Source organism: Spinacia oleracea, chromosome 6, assembly GCF_020520425.1.
Source record: "Spinacia oleracea cultivar Varoflay chromosome 6, BTI_SOV_V1, whole genome shotgun sequence".
NCBI lineage: Eukaryota > Viridiplantae > Streptophyta > Magnoliopsida > Caryophyllales > Amaranthaceae > Spinacia > Spinacia oleracea.
In genome coordinates, this window is record NC_079492.1 from 840900 (window position 1) to 860045 (window position 19146).

Consider the following 19146-nt stretch of genomic DNA (forward strand, 5'->3'; position numbering starts at 1 on the left):
ATTTAGAGTTCTAATAGGATTCTAATTAATTAATTAGTATTCTAACAGGATTCGAAATCCTTTCCAAGGTTCTATAAATATATGCCTAGGGTCATAAATTTATACACGAGTATTCAAGTATTCAAAGTGATTTTTGAGAGCAAAATTCAGTCGTACAATTGCCTATACTAGCCGAAAATTCTAAGTACCTTAAGGGCGATCCTAGTTGGTCAAGCTTAAGGCGGATCCGGACGTGCTGTGGACTATCTACGGAGGGGCGACACTTGGAGTCCTAAAGACTTGTTCTTGTTCGGTTCGAGCGCAGCTAGGGAAGGCACGCAACAAAGAGTATGCATCTAAACTATGCTAAATGATTATGTGTAAATAATATGCTTTCCTGGCTTTATGGTTTTTCCGCATGATTTATGAATTGTCATATGTATCATAACCTAACATAATCCTTAATGTAGAAGTCGTGTGGCTTGCATTTTGAATTTGGGCGATAAGTAGTCTTTTCCTCTTTTACACGTGCTCTTGGTCGTGCCTACATTAGTGCAATATGCCTTACTCTTTTTTTTTAGACTTGTACCGTGGGATGGTTGAACTTATGGTGCGACGTAGGCTTGTGTCGCCTAACAGCGTGTCTTAGAACATTCCTCCAGGTGTTGGGATATCATTATTATTATTATTTTCTTTTTTCTCTTTTTTTTGCATTGGAGTATTCCCTCACGCCTCGTTCAGGTCCTCGAACAAGTGTAGCACCTTCTGCGTGGGTGTGCACGGCTTATTACTTCGTTCGATGCGAGGATTCATAGATGTTCCTTTTTTGTTTATCCTCGACAGCCTTTGCCTGGAGCTGATTTTCAGCGCCCAGAGCTGGGCGTCGGAATCTCTGGCGCCTGGTCCTGAGCGTTGAAAGTGCGCCCCAGGCAGGACTTTCGTTTTTGCTTTGGAACGACGTAGACTGTGTAACGGGCGCTTATAGGGCGAGCGTTATGTGCAGTAGTTTGACCGGAGTTTTGGTGACTCGCGATTTTCAATTACCCTTGATAGTTGGGTGACTTTATATATTCTAAGTAGTGCTTAGAATTTGGGAGGGGTTGTAGCCATTCTAAGGTTCGTTTTACACGATTAAAGCTTAGGATTTTGCCCCTATGACGTGTGTGTAGCATTAGCGTCGAGAATTTGCGATAAAATCGTCATTTCGAGCATTTTTAGAGCGTTTTTCTCAAGCCCCCAATTGTAGCTACGGGATTGGCTTGGTGCTATAATGCTTGGCATACGTTTTTATGCATTCATGGTGACATGGATCATGAATAGTTTGAACCAGACTCGTTTAGTGCGAGGTAAGTTCGAGTAGTGATTTGCTACTTCTCTTGTAAATGTCGTATTGTGCGACATTGCCATGGTCAAGGTAGTCACATGTTGAAGTGTACTTTGGCCAAAAGGTAGGTGCCTTTCTTTACCCATAACCATATTTAGAAATCTTTTGACTCACTTGCAACATCGAGATATACTTAGCTTAAACCAACGACACTTTATTATGTTCGAAAAAGTCTTTGAAAATTATTTGAAGTCCGAGTCCTACTGTGTACAATCCGAGGTGTCCTAAGTAGGTTGACTTATAGAAGAGTTCGTACAGGATTACATGAGTGAATCGAAATACTGTTACGATTTTTGGAATGCTGTCTAAGGATTTGCTGGAAGCCAGGGTGTAGGCGTCAAGATATTACTTGTGCCCGTGCGGCACGTGCTTTGGGCTTTTTAGGGCCATCTTTTCCGGAATTGCGGGAATATAAACCGTTTTCGAATTGACTTAGATTTACTTGGTGTATGTCTGTACAAAAGGTCAAGGTATACTTAGTTCTTTCCCTAGCTCTTTCATTTCAATTTTTAGCTCCCAATTGTTATTATGTCTTCTCATTAATGATGCTTTCAGATTTCGATTTTAGATGCCCGTGTCATATGTCTGGGTAGGGTGAGCCTTGGTTAAGTGCCAAGTCCTATTGACAATGTCTGATTTTTTTTCAAAGGGAATTCGCAAGCATTTGAATTACCATGAACGGGTGCCCTAAGTTCGAAGGAACGATGAGGCGACGTCGTAGAACAATCCTCTTTATTGCAAGCTTACTGCCTTTACTACTTGTTGGAGATTATGATGTGTCTAGTGGTGAAAGAAGGTCTTTAAGCGAACGACTATGTCTAGTGGTGAAAGAAGGTCTTTAAGTGAGTTAGTTCACTTTAGGGAGGGTCAAGTCGAGTACTTTAGAGGTCATGGACGCTTGCGCTAGCCCCCATTCAATTGAGGCAAGGCAATCTTTTGAGTCTTGGCTAAGTGCCTAGGAGTGTGAGTGCTCCTTCTGGCAAGGGTACATGCCCTTATTATTCTTTCGATGTGTGCTCATTTTGGCATCTTGATGACTTGGATTCTTCCTTTGACTTAAATTTTTCTTTCGACTTGGATTGCAAGTAATTAAATTTCAATAAGGGACTTTATTTTTTATTCTTGTTATTCTATAGGCTTTAATATTTTTGCAAATTGGTTGGACCGAATCATGGATTGCCTACGTATTCGCCTTAAATAGATTTAATTTGGAATCAGGTCTTGCGTAGTTCTTAGCCAGAAAATGATTTCTTAGAATGCTGATTTTAAACAAGTACGTTTTGAGGTGGAATCGTAATGTTTGAAATAGGATGAGATAAGTGAAGTTGATTATTATTTTAATCTGCTGCTTTGCCGTAAGCCAAAATTTTGTTTTGTTTGTTTTATTTTTTTGAGTACATGTATATTTTTTGGTGGTACGTATATCTGAATACGTGATGTACCCCTCCAAGTGTTCGTTATTTTTCCGTGCATGTGCGAATAAAATGACGAGCACTTCTGGACAAAATTTGGCAGGCAGAGAGAATCAGCGCCCAGGCTGGGGCGTTAAAGATTTTGGCGCCCAGCTGTGGGCGCTGAAAATGATTTCTGGGCGGATCTTTTTTGGTGCGCTAAATGCTTCTTTTTCTTTTTAGACGAACTTTGAAAGGCGCTTTGCAAAGTTTGCTTTTTTTATTATTTATTATTTTTTTGTACTTTTCATTTGTCTTCTTTTTTTATTCGTGACTCAAGACGGTTTGAAGGATGGGTTGAATGAGATAGGATAATTTGTATAGGTATTGGTCAAGCATGAGGATTACATCTGCTAGGACTCACAATTTGCAGCCTCAAGCTAGTGTCAAGAGTTTACATCAACCAAGGCCAATGAGTAGCATGGGGACGGCTCAAGGGTATATCAACAGGATGTATCCATACAAGTTATATGGTCATTATGCTAATGGTGGTGCAAGAGTAGGTTTGGGCTTTGGAAATAATGGGTATGACGCACGTGTCAATGATCGTACGTGGTTTGCAGTTGACAACAAGTTCAGGAACAAGAGTCGAGGTAATGGTTTCTTGGGTTATGGCAATGAGAACATGGATGGGTTAAATGAGCTGAACAGGGGCCCCAGAGCGAAGGTGTCTAAGAACGTAAGGATTGGAAGGGGTAGACATCGTAGAACTTTATGTAGTTTTTGTGGCATGATTTGGATTGGTTGACTCAATTCTTTTCCTTCGTCTACTTGGGTAAATTTCGCACTTTGGGAGGTACGGGCTAAGTATTTCATGGCTCGCTCTTTTCGCTCTCCCTTTTCTCTTTCTCTTTAAGTATTTCATGGCTCTTTTCACTCTCCCTTTTCTCTTTCTCTTTTTTTTTTTTTCTATTTTCTCTTTTTGCTTGAGATTTCTCCCCAACATAAATCCTTCAAATTTTTTATGGTTGTGGTCTTTGAGTCATGAGGCGAGACTAAGTGAGCCTCGTTTGGTAGGCCTATAGGGGACCTTTAACTTTAGTAGACCTAGGGTGGACCTTTAGCTTTAGTAGGCCTAGGGTGGACCTTTAAATTGTCTTACTTTGCAAGCGTATTTAGTCGTTTCTTAAAATGTGCAAATAGCGTAGATTCAAACTGTTGTTTTTACTTTATTGAAATTTAACGAAAGAATTACATCGAAAATAATTTTTTTGTTTCTTTTCAGACTCCAGTTTCTGGGATTTAATTGGAAGTTGTGATTTAGACTCGAACTTTCATTAATCTTTCTGATTATAACCCGTGTATGAATACAAGGAGGTGGCCTAGACTCAAAATAATGACATGGCGTAAGCCTATAACACTTGACCAAGCGACTCTCAGACTTAGGCTAATTGGACCATACCTTTTGTTGGTTGACACGTTAGATTTTAACCCTTGGGTGTTCATTTGTCATGCGCCATTTTGCTTAATGTTGGCAAGGTAGTTAGTTGGGGAGATCGAATTTTTATTTTTGCGAGACTAGAATCATTAGTGCGGCTTCCCTCTTAGCGTGTATTGCTTTACCCCAATGGTAGCCTTATGGTATGCCGATTTGGGTATTTTCATGGTTTATCATGTTGCATTCATGGAAAATCTTTTAGTCCGTACTTAGGAATACTTCAAGGGGCGAGTGGCTCGAGAGGACTATGATAGTCGTGACCCAATGTGATCATAAGCCTTGAGGCCATTAATTTTTTGCCAATGGTATTGACACCTTAGGTTCACTTTGGGGGTTGTGCGACTATGGAGGAATGATTTTCAGAATGTGACTGTTTCCACTTTGCAAATACTATAATATATTCTTCTTGTTGGTGAGAGAGAGTATTGAGGCCGTAGATTCTTAGCAAGGCATGACAATTACATATGGGCGCTTATTGATTTAAATGTTAGGAAGGGAGACTCGATATGGTTTAACCTTTTAACTTGCAGAACGACACCAAGTATTAGGACCGATTCTATGGATAAGACAACTAAGACTTAGGATTTGGATTGTACTTTGGCATAGCCTAGTCTAGACTCGGATTTATTTATTTTTTATTTGAACATTATTTTTTGAATACTTTGCCCATGTGACATTCAAAGTAATTTAAATTAGCATGCTCGGTTTTGGTGCCGAGCATTGTCGTCATAGGAGGCCTAACGACGACACAAAGAGTTATTTATTTTTTATAAGTCGTTTTTAGAATCGAGTGCCTTTTCATACGCCCTCGCAGCAAATTTTTTTACGAAAAGTTTTTTTTTCTGCTACGTATTTTTTATGCGCGGGCACCGAGGCTGCTGTGCCTGGCCAAAAGGCCAGACAGCAACTTCAGCGCTCAGCGAAGGGCGTTAGAAATTTTGGCGCCCAGCCAGGGGCGTTGAAAATGCGTCCCTGGCTGGTGCTCGTTTTCTGTTTACGTATATTTTTTGTTTATGCGACTTTGATTTTACGTGCTTGCCTAATAACGTCCTTTACGCGTTGTGCAGCGTTTGTGGGATTCGTTACGGGCCATCCCGAGCGTCTCTTATTTTTGTGGCGATCGTTCGGGTTTGCGGAACACGTATTTTGGTATAACTCTTTGGCCAATTGGTTTATGAATGTTTGGGCAATTTTTAAAGTCGTTGGTTTTCTAGCATTATTTGTAACACACAATCACGTAATTCGCTACACATAACTAACATTACATCATGGGGCGAAATAATAATATGTCATGTAGATTATGATAGGCTTCTATGGGTAGTATTGGCGCCGGCTTGGTACCGCTTCTATCGCAGATCCAACACATGCCCCGGTCGAGGTAGTGCCTTCAACAGACGAATTTCGCCCAGGAGGCCAATCACGATGTAAGCCAAGGGGGCATGCACCAATGAGAGGGACCTAGTGGGCGAGCGATTGGGTTTGGGATGGGTGTACTACTAGAGAAAAGTGCCGAGTGGACAACATTCGAAGCGTATGCACCCCCCACTTGGCGATGGGTATCCTTAGTCCCAACTCCCGAGATGAAACATCCCAAGGGAGCCAAGATTCGTTATGCGGTTCTGCCCGTTCACATTAATATGCTGATTTTCAGGTCGTCCCAACTTGATGGGAAAATAAACGCGGGGTAGGATCGTTTCACACTTCGGCTATTTTGATTTCCTACAAGCACGAGTATTTCCTTCACTATCCCCAGTGGAGTCGCCACTGTGAGGGGGTCGAAAAAGCACGAGGCTAATGCGTGACCTCGTCCCTCGTGGGTGTGACGTTTCTTTTTGTCAAATCAAGTGTAATTGGGTTTCCTGTGAGTTTAAACGCAATTGACTAGTAATATAGGAGTCGCCATTCAGTTTTTAACGACAATGAGAAAAACTGACAAAACCCGGTTATCGTGACATAAAGGGAGTGCAATTATGTTTGACCACGACGGCCATAGGTTCCGTTGTGATCCCTGGTGTGGGGATCTCTCAACATACACCCGCAAGGTAGAGATTGAGGGTTCGGGGGACTGTAACTACCGAGAGGAGTACTCGCTCCTCGATAACTCCAGAGGCAGGATATCCTTACTAGCTCAGCATAAATAATTGAAGGGACGTGTGTTAACTATTAAACTAATCTGAGTCGATTTTAACAATATGCAACATATAATACTAGATCGATCGCGATTATCTGATTTAGATTGTTTTAAGGGACCTAGCATGATAATCCAATTTCCCAAAATATTATCTTTATTAGGCGTGATAGAACAATCAGATTTAATTAGTTTAACAGTTTATAAAAGGGCTAGGAAAGCAATTAAATCATGGAAAGGGACACATTACGACGCACCCTTGAGAGGTGCGTCACAGTTCTCAGAAAACTAACCACTTTGACTTTGCTATTTCTCCTTTTATTTAACGAATCTCAAGTTACTGGACAGGATACGTTCTGTTCGATTTTTGGATCGATTGCGACAGAACGCGGGATCAATTTCGCAGCGTGAGGCTTAGGCTTAAGGGTTGGAGTCAATACTCAGAATATGAATTGTGTGTTGTTTCACGTCGAATTTGGGGCTGTATTTATAGGGAAGAGTTCGTGGAAAGATAGAATTGTAGAACTCTAATCCAAGAAGAATTAGGAGAGAACACGTCCCAGGTATTTTCAGCGCCTAGGGCTGGGCGTTAAAGATTTCGGCACCCAACTCTGGGCGTTGAAAATGGGATCCAGGCAATTTCAGCGCCCAAGGCTGGGCGTTGAAAATGATGTTTGGGCCGAGTTCTTTGTCAGATTTGGACTCCTAGAATCCGGAGTGTTTGAGACGTATCCGAGTCTTTCAGTGCGTATTAACTTTATGACGGAATGTGTCTGGGCCCGTTACAAACTCTAGGTTCGTTAGGATTTTAATTAATACGTAACTCTTATTTTTGAATCATACTTGGAATAGGATTCCTCTTGCAAATTCTATCTCTTTTAGGATTTATGTTGGAGTGCAACACCTAATTCTGACAGGTTTCTATCTTTTATGACTTGCCACTTTTAACAACTACCTATTATGGCAGTTACTATTTTTAGCAGGTTTCTATAAATAGCAAGTTCGGGTGAAATGAAAAGGGTAATCGAGATTCGTTATTTTATAGGAGATGCGTTGCCAAGTGGAGATTTATTTTCTCATCATCGAACCTTCCCGTTCGGGAATGGGGACAAAAGTAGGTGTCTACAATTCCTTTGTTTATTGTTAATACGGATTTTTCATGAAATACCCTCGAATTATGGCGTAATTCACCAAATGCCCCTCGACTTTCAGAAATTCACCAAATGCCCCTCACAAATGACTTAATACCCAAAATACCCTTACTAATGACGCGCCGTTAGTCCTCCGTTAGCCTAATTTTTAAATTCACCAAATACCCCTATTTTATTACTTATTTCATAAAATACCCCTATTCTGAAACTTAATTCACCAAATACACATAACTTAAAATTACCCATTTTGATGCTCAGCGGCTAGTTTTTATGTTTGAAAATTAGCCGTTGCTTATTGTTTGCTTATAAAAACCCCTTTTCTGACTATTTATTGTCGTTTTTCTATTGTTTTGTTAATTTCATATCATTTTTGTCATGAGTTTTCTTTCAAAATCATCATCCACACCCATGAATCCACATATGTAAGAGTCCCAAAAAATTTCTAATATTATGGGAGGAAATTTCCATCCGAGGCTCCGATACAACACTCAGTAAGTTTCAATTATGATCCAATAAGTTCAGGCCTCATCCAGTAAAGACAATGCACTTTAGCTGAGCAAAAGGCCAAAAAACCCCATTTTCAAAGGGATCTTATGTAAGTGAAGCTGAAGTAATTCAATCTAAAGCTAACACCTTAATTTTCTTATTGTCCGAATGGTAAAGAAACTAAGAAATCAAGTTCAATAACACATACATTTTTATCACAACCTCGATTTCAACTTGGATTCATGATGTGAAAATCTTGAGTTTGGAGGCAAATCTTTGTGCCAAGATTCATGTTTTTTCACTGGTTCATGAGCTTTGGAACATACCTTAGTTTCATTTTTTTTTCTTGTTCCCTCAAATCCAAAAATAGACATTTGTCCATAAATCTGACCATGTCAATAGGACCTAGCTCAAAAGAAAAGTGGGAAAACCTTTATGCCTCGACTGTAAGGTTGAGAGAAAGTTAGGAGATTGAAGAAAGATGTTTGGAGGCAGTAGAGACAGGAGACAAAAGGGAGTTAACGTTAAATATGTGGCATGGAAGCAATAGAAGCCGAGGTAGCTGGAACATATGCGTTAGAATAAAATTAATAAGAGCTTTATTTTTAATCTGTTTGCATATGTTAAAGATATTTCCCATATTGAAAAAGGAATACCTTCCGATTGCGTGGTAAATATAATTAATTGGTCACATAAAGAATAAGGTACAAAAGAAGTAGCTATTTTCTTGAAGAGTTGCGACGTTTTGAGGTGTTTTTAGGAGTGTTTTCTGTTTTAGTGTTGTACCGGAGCTTCAGATTGAGTGTTGTATCAGATATTCGGATGTCAAATTTTCTCCCATGATAACAAAATTTATTTGGGACTCTTACATATGTGGACTCATTGGGTGTGGATGATGATTTTGAAAGAAAACTCATGACAAAAATGATATGAAATTAACAAAATAATAGGAAAACTACAATAAACCGTCAGAAAAAGAGTATTTATAAGCAAACAATAAGCAACGGCTAATTTTCAAACACAAAAACTAGCCGTTGAGCATCAAAATGAGTAATTTTAAGTTATTGGTATTTGGTGAATTAAGTTTCTGAATAAGGGTATTTGGTGAAATAAGTATTAAAATAGGGGTATTTGGTGAATTTGAAAATTAGGTTAACGGAGGACTAACGGCGCATCATTAATAAGGGTATTTTGGGTATTAAGTCATTTGTGAGGGGCATTTGGTGAATTTCTGAAAGTCGAGGGGCATTTGGTGAATTACGCCAAAATTCGGGGGTATTTCATGAAAAATCCGTTGTTAATATGCTTGAGTAGTCTATTTTCTAGGGTTTGGGGATCCTTGAATAATATGAAGGGATATTGAATAATTGTGATTGTTGGCATTGTAATTAATTCCTATTGATTGGTTTATTTCACTATACAATTAGATTTGCGCAGGTTTAATTGTGGTAGTTATGCAATATCAAATTAAGATTCGAGAGATGCATATGATGTTTAGGCTTGTGTCAATAGGTGGAATTAGAGTTAATACGTAGCGAGAGCCCGTTAATTCTGAGTCTATGATTAGTATCGATTCGAGAGAGCATGCTAGTCTAATTAATTACCTTGCTGATTATCGTGATTGTTCATTTTCCTGGATTGTTATTTGTTGGTGAACCTATACCCTAGATTCCTTAATATATTGATTCATACTCGTTTAATATTCGTTCGTAGTCTTAGTATACAAATCATCAACCAACTCTTGTTCCCAATAGTCTAGATTAATTAATTGATAGTAGAAAGAATGCTTGTTTCCTTGTGGATTCGATCCTGACTTCCCTTGCTACCTAGTTAGTGGGTTTAGGTTATTTTTGATTAGGTGATACGACTTAAGCCTGTCAAATTTTGGCGTCGTTGCCGGGGAAACGGTTTTATTTTCTGTTATTTATTGTTATTTCTAGATTATTCTTTGTTACTTTACTTCTCAAGGAACCCCCGTTCCTTGAGATCGGATCTCACGACTGTTTTCTAGTTTTTGCTTGTTTATGCCCAGGACTGTCCATACCAGCGATCTGACTTCGTTCGATCCTGAACCTGAACGGACCTTTCGTAGACGGCGTAGATTCGTTGAACAGTTGAGAGACTACTCTGACTCTGAATCCGACTATCTGATTAACAATCTATTCCATACAGATTCAGAGATGGGTGACCAAGCACCACCACCGCCACCCCCACTTGTGCCAAGGCTTACAGACTATTCTAAGCCAAGCCTGTCTATGCTTCCTAAGGCAATCATGCCTTCTATTGCGGTCGAGAATTTCAAGATCGAACCCCAGCTGATAAACATAATCGAGAGACACCAATTCGGTGGGGAAAAGGGTGAAGATCCTAATCTCCATATTCAGTCTTTCATTCAATATTGTGCCACCATTAAGCAGAAGAATTTAACACCGGAGCAGGCTATGGAGATACTCTTTCCATTTTCATTGAGTGGGAAGGCAAAGCTATGGATTAACAGTCTCAACCGCGCAGCTATGAAAATCACCAATTGGAATTCCTTGGCCCTTGCGTTCTGTGTTAAATATTTCCCACCTGAGAAGACAGCTCGTCTGAGGGGTCAGATATTAGGTATCTCTCAACAAGCAGATGAGAGTTTGTTCGAAGTTTGGGAGAGATTCAAGGACTTGCAAAGAGAGTGCCCGCATCATGGTTTGGATGATTGGTTCCTGGTTCAGCAGTTCTATAATAGTCTGGGTAATGAGTCTAGAACCATTCTAGATTCTGCTGCTAGTGGGAGATTTATGCAACTGAAGGTACCTAGAGCTTTAGAGGTGATTGAGGAGATGGCTATCCATAGTACCCAATATGGGAATCCTAGAGGTTTTGCCGACCGGGGTGTTAAGCACGAGATGAACTCTATTGAACAACTTACTGCTCAGCTAACCGCCCTACATCACAAGCTGGATAATATACAGATCGCATCTTCCCAATCCACCCAACATGCTAGTGTCGCTGCAATGAGTGCTAAATCTTCCAATGTCTGTAATAGTTGTGGGATGCAAGGCCACTATGAACAGGAATGCCGGAGCTCTATCGAACAATGCAATGCATTCCAGCCCTACAAGCAGAACAATCCGTACTCCAACTCTTACAATGAGGGGTATAAAAACAACCCCCTACTATCATATAGGAGTACTAATGTCCAAAAGCCCCCATCATATTCAACATCCTCCACCACCACAACAACATTACCAACCACCACCACAACAGTCATACCAACCGCGGAGTAACTACAACCCGCAGCCTAGTGGACCGCCTGGGTTTCCTCCACAACCTCAACCCACACAGCCTGATCCCATGCTTGTAGAGATGAGGAATATGATGTTGGAATCGCAGAGGTCTCTGAGCGAAAAGGATGCCAAAATCGTTGCCCTCACTGCTCAAAACAAGATCATGGATAAACAGTTGGCACAAATGGCTACTACTCTTGCTGAGAGACCCCAAGGTCAACTCCCTTCACAGCATGTGCACAGAGAGTCTGTAAATGTTGTCACTTTGCGGAGTGGATATGAGTATGATGGGTCGCCTATGACTATTGAAGGAGAGGTTGAAGTACCTATCAGTGATGGTGTGACAGAAGAAAGTGGGAAGGTGCTCAAGGAGAAGGAAGCTAGCACAAGGGTTGAGGAGAAAGTTGAAATACAAGTTCCGCCTATCAAACTTCCTTTCCCTCACCGTTTGCTAAAGAACAAGCTAGACAAACAGTTTGGTAAGTTCTTAGAAGTGGTAAAGAATCTGCAGGTAACAGTCCCTTTCACTGAATTAATTACTCAAGTACCTGCATATGCTAAATACATGAAAGACATCTTGACTAGGAAGAGAGCATTTAGTGAGGTGGAGACTGTTGCATTTACTAAAGAGTGCAGTGCCTTACTCCAACTCCACCCAAGTTGAAGGACCCCGGGAGTTTCTCTATCCCGTGTAACATTGGCAATCTTTTTATTGACAAAGCCTTATATGATTTAGGTGCCAGTGTTAGTTTCATGGCCTTGTCTGTCTGTACTAAGTTGAACATGGGTAATTTAAAAGTTACCAACATAACTCTGCAAATGGCTGATCGATCTGTGAAGTACCCCCTAGGTGTTCTAGAAGATGTACCTGTTAGAGTAGGTAAATTTTTTATTCCTGTTGATTTTGTTGTGTTGGACATGGAAGAGGACAGGCAGATTCCTATTATTTTAGGTCGACCTTTCCTACACACTGCGGGGGCAATCATAGATGTCAAGAATGGCAAGCTGACTTTAAATGTGGGGGATGACAAGGTTACTTTCAATTTAACCCATGTTGCTAAGAGTCATATGGTAGAGGAGTCATGTTGTGGAGTCAATGTTTCTAATGATTATTTCAATAATGAATTGACTCATACTAACTCTAACAATCCTCTGGAGAAAGCACGTGTTTCAAATTGTTTTGCAGGTGGAGGTGACCGGAATATCAACTCTTTGACATGGGTTTGAAAGGAGGCACGATTTGATAATGTTGCGACCCAAAAGGCCGAAAGTTCTGTAAACGATGGGCACCGTACTCATGATCGGGGTCGTGATCTGTCACTTTCCGCACCACATAGCTCATCCAAGGCATTTGAATTGACACCAGATGGCACCATCTTTGGTGCCCCCATTCGATGAGTTGTCGTGGCTCTCATCCCCTTCTTTTCGTTGTCTGCGCATAAACTGAGATTGTGTAATGGGGATATTGCATCAATCTAATCGGGGGATGAGTACTTCACTATCCATTTATTGCTTTCCGTAGTGTACTTTATTGCTTTCGATAGTTTAGTTTTATTTTGTGTGTTTTGTAGTTTATTCTTTGCGTTAGAGTGGTGAGGAGAGGGTATTTTTACTGTTTTGGGTGTTTGATGATGTACATGTGTTAGATCCTAAGCGCGAGAAGCTAGAAAACATCGTAAGGAGCAAGTTCGCAAATGGCCCGACGGGCGAAAGCCGCCCGACAGGGCGCGTGTCGAAAGAAAAAGAAAAATCTCACCACGCCCGACGGGCGAGAGGCGCCCGACCGGGCGCGTGCGGAAATTTTAACCAAGCATCGCCCTTCGCCCAACGGGCGGACCTGTGCCCGTCGGGCGGCCCACGAGCTGTTGGCCCGTCGGGCGGGGCTTGGCCCGGCGGGCGAGAGGAGAAAAGGCTGATTTAAACACGGGATTCACTTCCATTATTTCACTTCTCCTTTCAATCATCTCCTTTTTGAGCCAATGAGGACATTGTCTGATTTAGCTTGGCGGGGTGTTTCACTCACTTGTACATTTTAGGTATGTTTTCTTATTATTTTTGCATTTACTTATTTTGGTGTGTTTATTGCTTTCTAGAGTAGCTTATTGCTTTGAAAAAAAATACAAAAATACGTTCCGATGAATACAAAACCATGCTTCCCTGTGCCCCTCGATCGAAAGTTGTTTGATTCTTGGTATTTGATGATGAGCAATGTAAATGTGTTAGCCATGATTTGATATCCGATTGCTTTGATGCCTTAACATGAGTCAACTCTGACTAACTATTTGTGGACTTGGTGCTCGTCTAGTTGATTTGGTTAGGAATGTGTGATAGCTTCCTGGTGTGTCATTGATTTTGAGTATTGATTTGCAACTATTAGTAGTGTTTTATGACTCATATACATGCACATTGTGGAGGACGAAGGTATTTTTCTATTTAGGTAGCCTTCAGATGAAATTAGATACATTTGTTCCCTCCTTTTCTACCCATGTTGTTGCTTGTGCCCTTTATTCGGTGACTAGCCACATTACAAGCCCGCGAAAACCCCATTGGTTACTAGTCCCAAGCCTAACTTGGGGGAGCTAATAGTAGTGAGGTGAGGGAATTGTAGTATTGTTGAAAAAGGAGTTCGTCTTATCATGTTTGTTGTTGAAAAATGAGTTGAAAATGAAAGAGATGAAAGAACAAAATAAATGTGAAGGTTTCTAAAAGAAAAGGAAAAAAAAAGAGATTGAAAAAGAAAAGAAAGAGAAAAATCTATTACTCTCAGAAAAAGTTCAAAGCATTGTTTCAATCGAGTTTTGCAAATTCATATCCTTATAAGTGATTGGTAATAATTGTGAAAAAGGCAAGAAAGTCTGGTGTTGGTTATTTGTTGTTTTGTCATGTGGTGAGTGGGAGAGTTATGGTCATTATATTGGTTGATCATGGTTGTATTTAGGATTTATGCTCCCCAAAGCCAAGGCTTTAAGCTCACATTTTTCCCAAATTTACCGCACCCTTACCTAAGCCTAACATTACAAGCTTTGAAGACCTTCCGACCTTTGTGCATAGAGTCGTACTTATGTGAAAATAGTTGTTTATCAATGCAAGTTATGACATGACACATTCCGAGTCGACTACTAAGTTGAGTGTATGTTTTTCTAGACACATGAGTGTTGTGAGTTTGGGAGGGCATTGTTCACTTATATGTTGGGAGGAGAGCGAACGGGTACATCTTTTATCCGCCACATAAATGAGTGACGAGTGTGTGAGCACTAGTCTTTAATTTCATTGTGCATTTCTGGTTCGCTTTGCGTGACGATTGTTAAGGTGGATTAGCAGTTGGATGGACTTGATTGGTTAACATTGATGCATGCTCGTTGGATTTTGCCTTGGATTATGTTTTCATTTTGAAATATGTTGGGGGTGAAGTTGGTCTTGTGTTCATCGATGATTTCCTTGCTTAGGGACAAGCAAGGATCTAGCTTGGGGGAGTTTGATATGTGCGTTTTATATAGTGTTTTCACCCCCGTCCCTTAGTACTTTTATGCGTTAAATGAGCTCTTAGGAGCTGTTTTTAGTACTAATCTGTGTATTTGAGTGTGCCTTGAGTTTCATGACTACTTAGTGAGAAATTGGTCTTTTTAGACCCGTTTAATGATGATTTAGGCCGCTACACGATCCCGAGGGGATTCGGGACGACTATTGTCGACTTACGGGAGCCCTAGATGTTCATGATTGAGCCCCGGAAGTTAGACTCGGTGTTGCGGAAGAAGGGCGGATCACTTAGCCCTCCGCCCGGTTGATTGCCTCTCGCCCACCGGGCGAGCAAGCAGAAAGGAGCAGCAGGCAGCAGGCGCCCGACGGACGGGTCTTCGCCCGGTGCCCACCGGGCGCCCATCAGAAGCAGCAGCAGCGAAAATCTCAAACCGCCCGACGGGCGAGTGGCGCCCGACCGGCCGCGTGCAGATGGTTTCAGAATTTCTCCCTACGCCCGCCGGGCAGACCTGCGCCCGTCGGGCGGATTCGGGCGACGACAACCTACAGCAGAATTTCGCGAGTTTTATTTACGTTTTTTAGTATTAATTTAGGCAAACTATATATACTTAGCTTGGATTATTTTGAAAGAGATCTTATTTCTTAGTATTAAACCCTTAGTTTATTTTCCTTAGCTTAATTTTCTCTCTAGATTTATACAAACACTTAGTTTTCAAATTCAATAAAAATTCAAGCTTTCTATTTCCATTGTTCTTCAATTAAGGTATTGTTCTTTATTTCAATTCTTTGTTTTGCTATAATCATGTTTTCAATCATGCTAATTGCTTTGTTTATTGTTAATATGCTTGAGTAGTCTATTTTCTAGGGTTTGGGGATCCTTGAATAATATGAAGGGATATTGAATAATTGTGATTGTTGGCATTGTAATTAATTCCTATTGATTGGTTTATTTCACTATACAATTAGATTTGCGCAGGTTTAATTGTGGTAGTTATGCAATATCAAATTAAGATTCGAGAGATGCAATTTGATGTTTAGGCTTGTGTCAATAGGTGGAATTAGAGTTAATACGTAGCGAGAGCCCGTTAATTCTGAGTCTATGATTAGTATCGATTCGAAAGAGCATGCTAGTCTAATTAATTACCTTGCTGATTATCGTGATTGTTCATTTTCCTGGATTGTTATTTGTTGGTAAACCTATACCCTAGATTCCTTAATATATTGATTCATACTCGTTTAATATTCGTTCGTAGTCTTAGTATACAAATCATCAACCAACTCTTGTTCCCAATAGTCTAGATTAATTAATTGATAGTAGAAAGAACGCCTGTTTCCTTGTGGATTCGATCCTGACTTCCCTTGCTACCTAGTTAGTGGATTTAGGTTATTTTTGATTAGGTGATACGACTTAAGCCTGTCATGTTGCAAGTTGCATGATTCTCTCCTTGAGAGTGATGCACTTTTCAATAGGATGGCTCACTATTCGATGATAAGGGCAAAAGTTTGGGTCGGATGTCCTTCCCATTTGATCTGGGCGCTTAGACTCAGGCAAGCTTATGACCTTCTTTTCCAACAAATCGTCCAGCATGCCGGCCAAGTCTGAATCCGAAAATGGATACTTATTTGCTTGAAGTTCTTTAAGCGTTGGCTTATCTCTCCGAGCATCCTTTGAAAATGGCCCTTTCTTCTGCTTAGTTTTAGGCTTCGCCGAAATTTTTACAGGGGCAGAGCTAGTGGCAACGGCAAATGACTCCTTGGTTGAATCTTTCACGTATTTCTCGGGTTTCTTGAAGTCCTTCTTTTCCTTCTTGAAACTTGAAGAACTTCCTCCACTATTATTGGTGATACTGATCTCCATGTCATGAGCACGGGTAGCCAAATCTTGAAAGGATCTTGGTTTTATGCCCTGTAAAATGTACAGCAAATCCCAGTTCATACCTTGAATACACATTGCAATAGCCGAAGTTTCCGTCAGACGATCTTTGCATTCCAGGCTTAACGTGCGTCATCGATTGATGTAATCTACAACTGGCTCGTTCTCCCATTGTGTCGTCTTTGTCAATTCAATCATGCTGACGACACTCCGTGTACTGTAGAACCTGGCCTTGAATTCTTCCTCCATTTCTGCCCAACTGTCGATGGCTTCTGCAGGAAGGTCCGTGTACCAGTCGAATGATGTATCCTTTAGAGAACGGACGAACTGTTTGACGAGTAGATCTCCCCACGTGCCAGCATTGTTGCACGTTTTGATGAAGTGGGCTACATGCTGCTTGGGGTTCCCCTTTCCATCAAACTGCTGGAACTTCGGAGGTTGATAACCGACGGGCATCCTCAAGTAATCAATCCTCTTCGTGTACGGCTTTTCATATAGATGACTGGGGCCGGAATCTCCAGTGATGTGGTTCTTCACCGCATTCGTTATCATATCCTGGATCTTTTTCATGGTGAATGCGTCGTCAGGTTTTCCACCCTTTTTGGTAGATTTTGAAGCCGTACTCCCTTCAGAGTCGTCGTTTTCTTCGTCCATGATATCTTCCTGTTTCTTGAGCTTTTTGGTTAAGGAAGAAATCCTCTCATTCTGCTTCTTGATTTCCTCGTCTTTCTCTTCGCCATCCTTCATGAGCTTCATGATCATGCCCTTCATTTCGGCAAGCTGCTCCTCAACGGTCTTTGATTCGATCGCCATCACCTCCGTAATGTCGGTTTGTAGGGACTGGACCGATTCTTCACAGTCTGATACTTTGAGGGGTGACGTTGGAGAAGACCCGGTACTACTCTTTGCATCGCTTTCTACATAGAAAGGATCGAACAAAGGACTGGTGTGGATGACCAACCTGTCAGGCTTTTGGTGAGGACGCATATCTTCTTCACCCGGCATAAGGAATCGTGCACCTTCGGCAGGAAAGGACCCGAAAACAGGGATGTTGCGGGACTTGCGGTAATACGGATTCGGGGACACGTCGGAGGAGGCACGGACATGGCTCTTCCTCCTTGTTTTGGTGGTGATAGGCGCCGAACGCAGACTTGAAGCAGCCTCATTCAGATCGGCATTCTTCATTCCTCTGGTGCGTATACCCTCGTCACGCCCTTTCATCATCTCAGCCAATTCTGCCGCCCTTTGTTTCACCATAGCGGCCTTCTCAGCATCGGACATGGAAACGGTTTGTTGAGCAGCCATCTTCGTTGGTAGATTGATTTTTTTTTTCTGTAGAGAAGGAGATGAGTGGTAGAGTTGTCCTACCGAGCGTGCCAAATTTGTAAACACAAATTTAAGAGTCTGCAAAAATAAGAGAATCAAAATATGTGAACAAAATAATTTGTATTGATTTTTGTATTTGGGTACAATCTCTAGTGTGTTTATCCACTAATTCGATCTCTACAACCATAAGAATTTGTTTTGTCGGACGTCTTGAGCGAGGGCCACCGGGCTTAATCTCTTTCAATGACGTAGTATGGAGATAGAACGGCGTTTGTGCTTGTTGTTCCTCTTCCACCGAGATTTGATGTCGACTTGTATGCTTGGAAGCAGTCTTAGGGTTTTCTGGAGAGTAGTGTGTTTTTTGAATATTACATTCCGTCCGTGCCAAATGACTTGGAGAGAGCTTTTTATATCCTCCTCTTAGGTTTAAGGTTTTCCCTCTTTATGGATAAATGAGCCTCTTTACTTAAGCTCATTTAAATAACCCACTTCTATTAAATGAGCGTCATTTATTAAAATGGGTCTATTGATTTATAACCCAAACTTAAACAATTTATCTGACATTTAAATAAAAGAAGTCAACATTTGACTTTTTGCGGGACCAGAAATAATGACGTGGCATTTATTACATTTTTTATGCCTACATTCATACTCGACACGTTCATTTGACACGACCTTACCTGTGACATGACAATACCTGGTCGACACGACATGATCAAACATTAAGGCAGTTATGTCGTTAGTCCAAAAAGTGGGATAACAAGATGTGCGAACAAAATTTTAAATGTGAAATGCGCTAATCATCACTAAGCATGAGCCCCGAACCTCTGAGGAATCCACCGAAAAATGTATTGTGGGTTTGTGGATCTTGGGTGCACGAAGTTATAGGTACAACCCCTTACATTGTCTTACATATAAAAGGTGGATCGAACGGAAGAGTAGAATAAGTCGAAAAAAAAGTGCAAATATTTTCAAACGTATACCAAGCTTCCTGTTTTGATATCCAAGAAACAGAAAGTGTGTGAAATAACAGTAATATTTTATAATTAGGGTGATGAGAAATTACAGTTCATAACCGTATTTGAATGGATTAGCTGAGATATTATAGTTAATACACCTTATTTGGATGGATTAATTAGCAGAAGATCGAGAGATGAATATAGTTTAGCTTATAGGTTAATTTG

At 40.8% G+C, this 19146-nt stretch overlaps 1 non-coding gene across 1 annotated transcript; it reads right to left on the reverse strand.

Moving 5' to 3' along the window:
• Nucleotides 1-10602: 10602 nt before the first annotated feature.
• Nucleotides 10603-10709, reverse strand: LOC130464487 (small nucleolar RNA R71). The gene has a single exon (XR_008924896.1). It is a non-coding gene; the product is annotated as a small nucleolar RNA R71 (small nucleolar RNA).
• Between the last annotated feature and the right edge of the window lie 8437 nt (nt 10710-19146).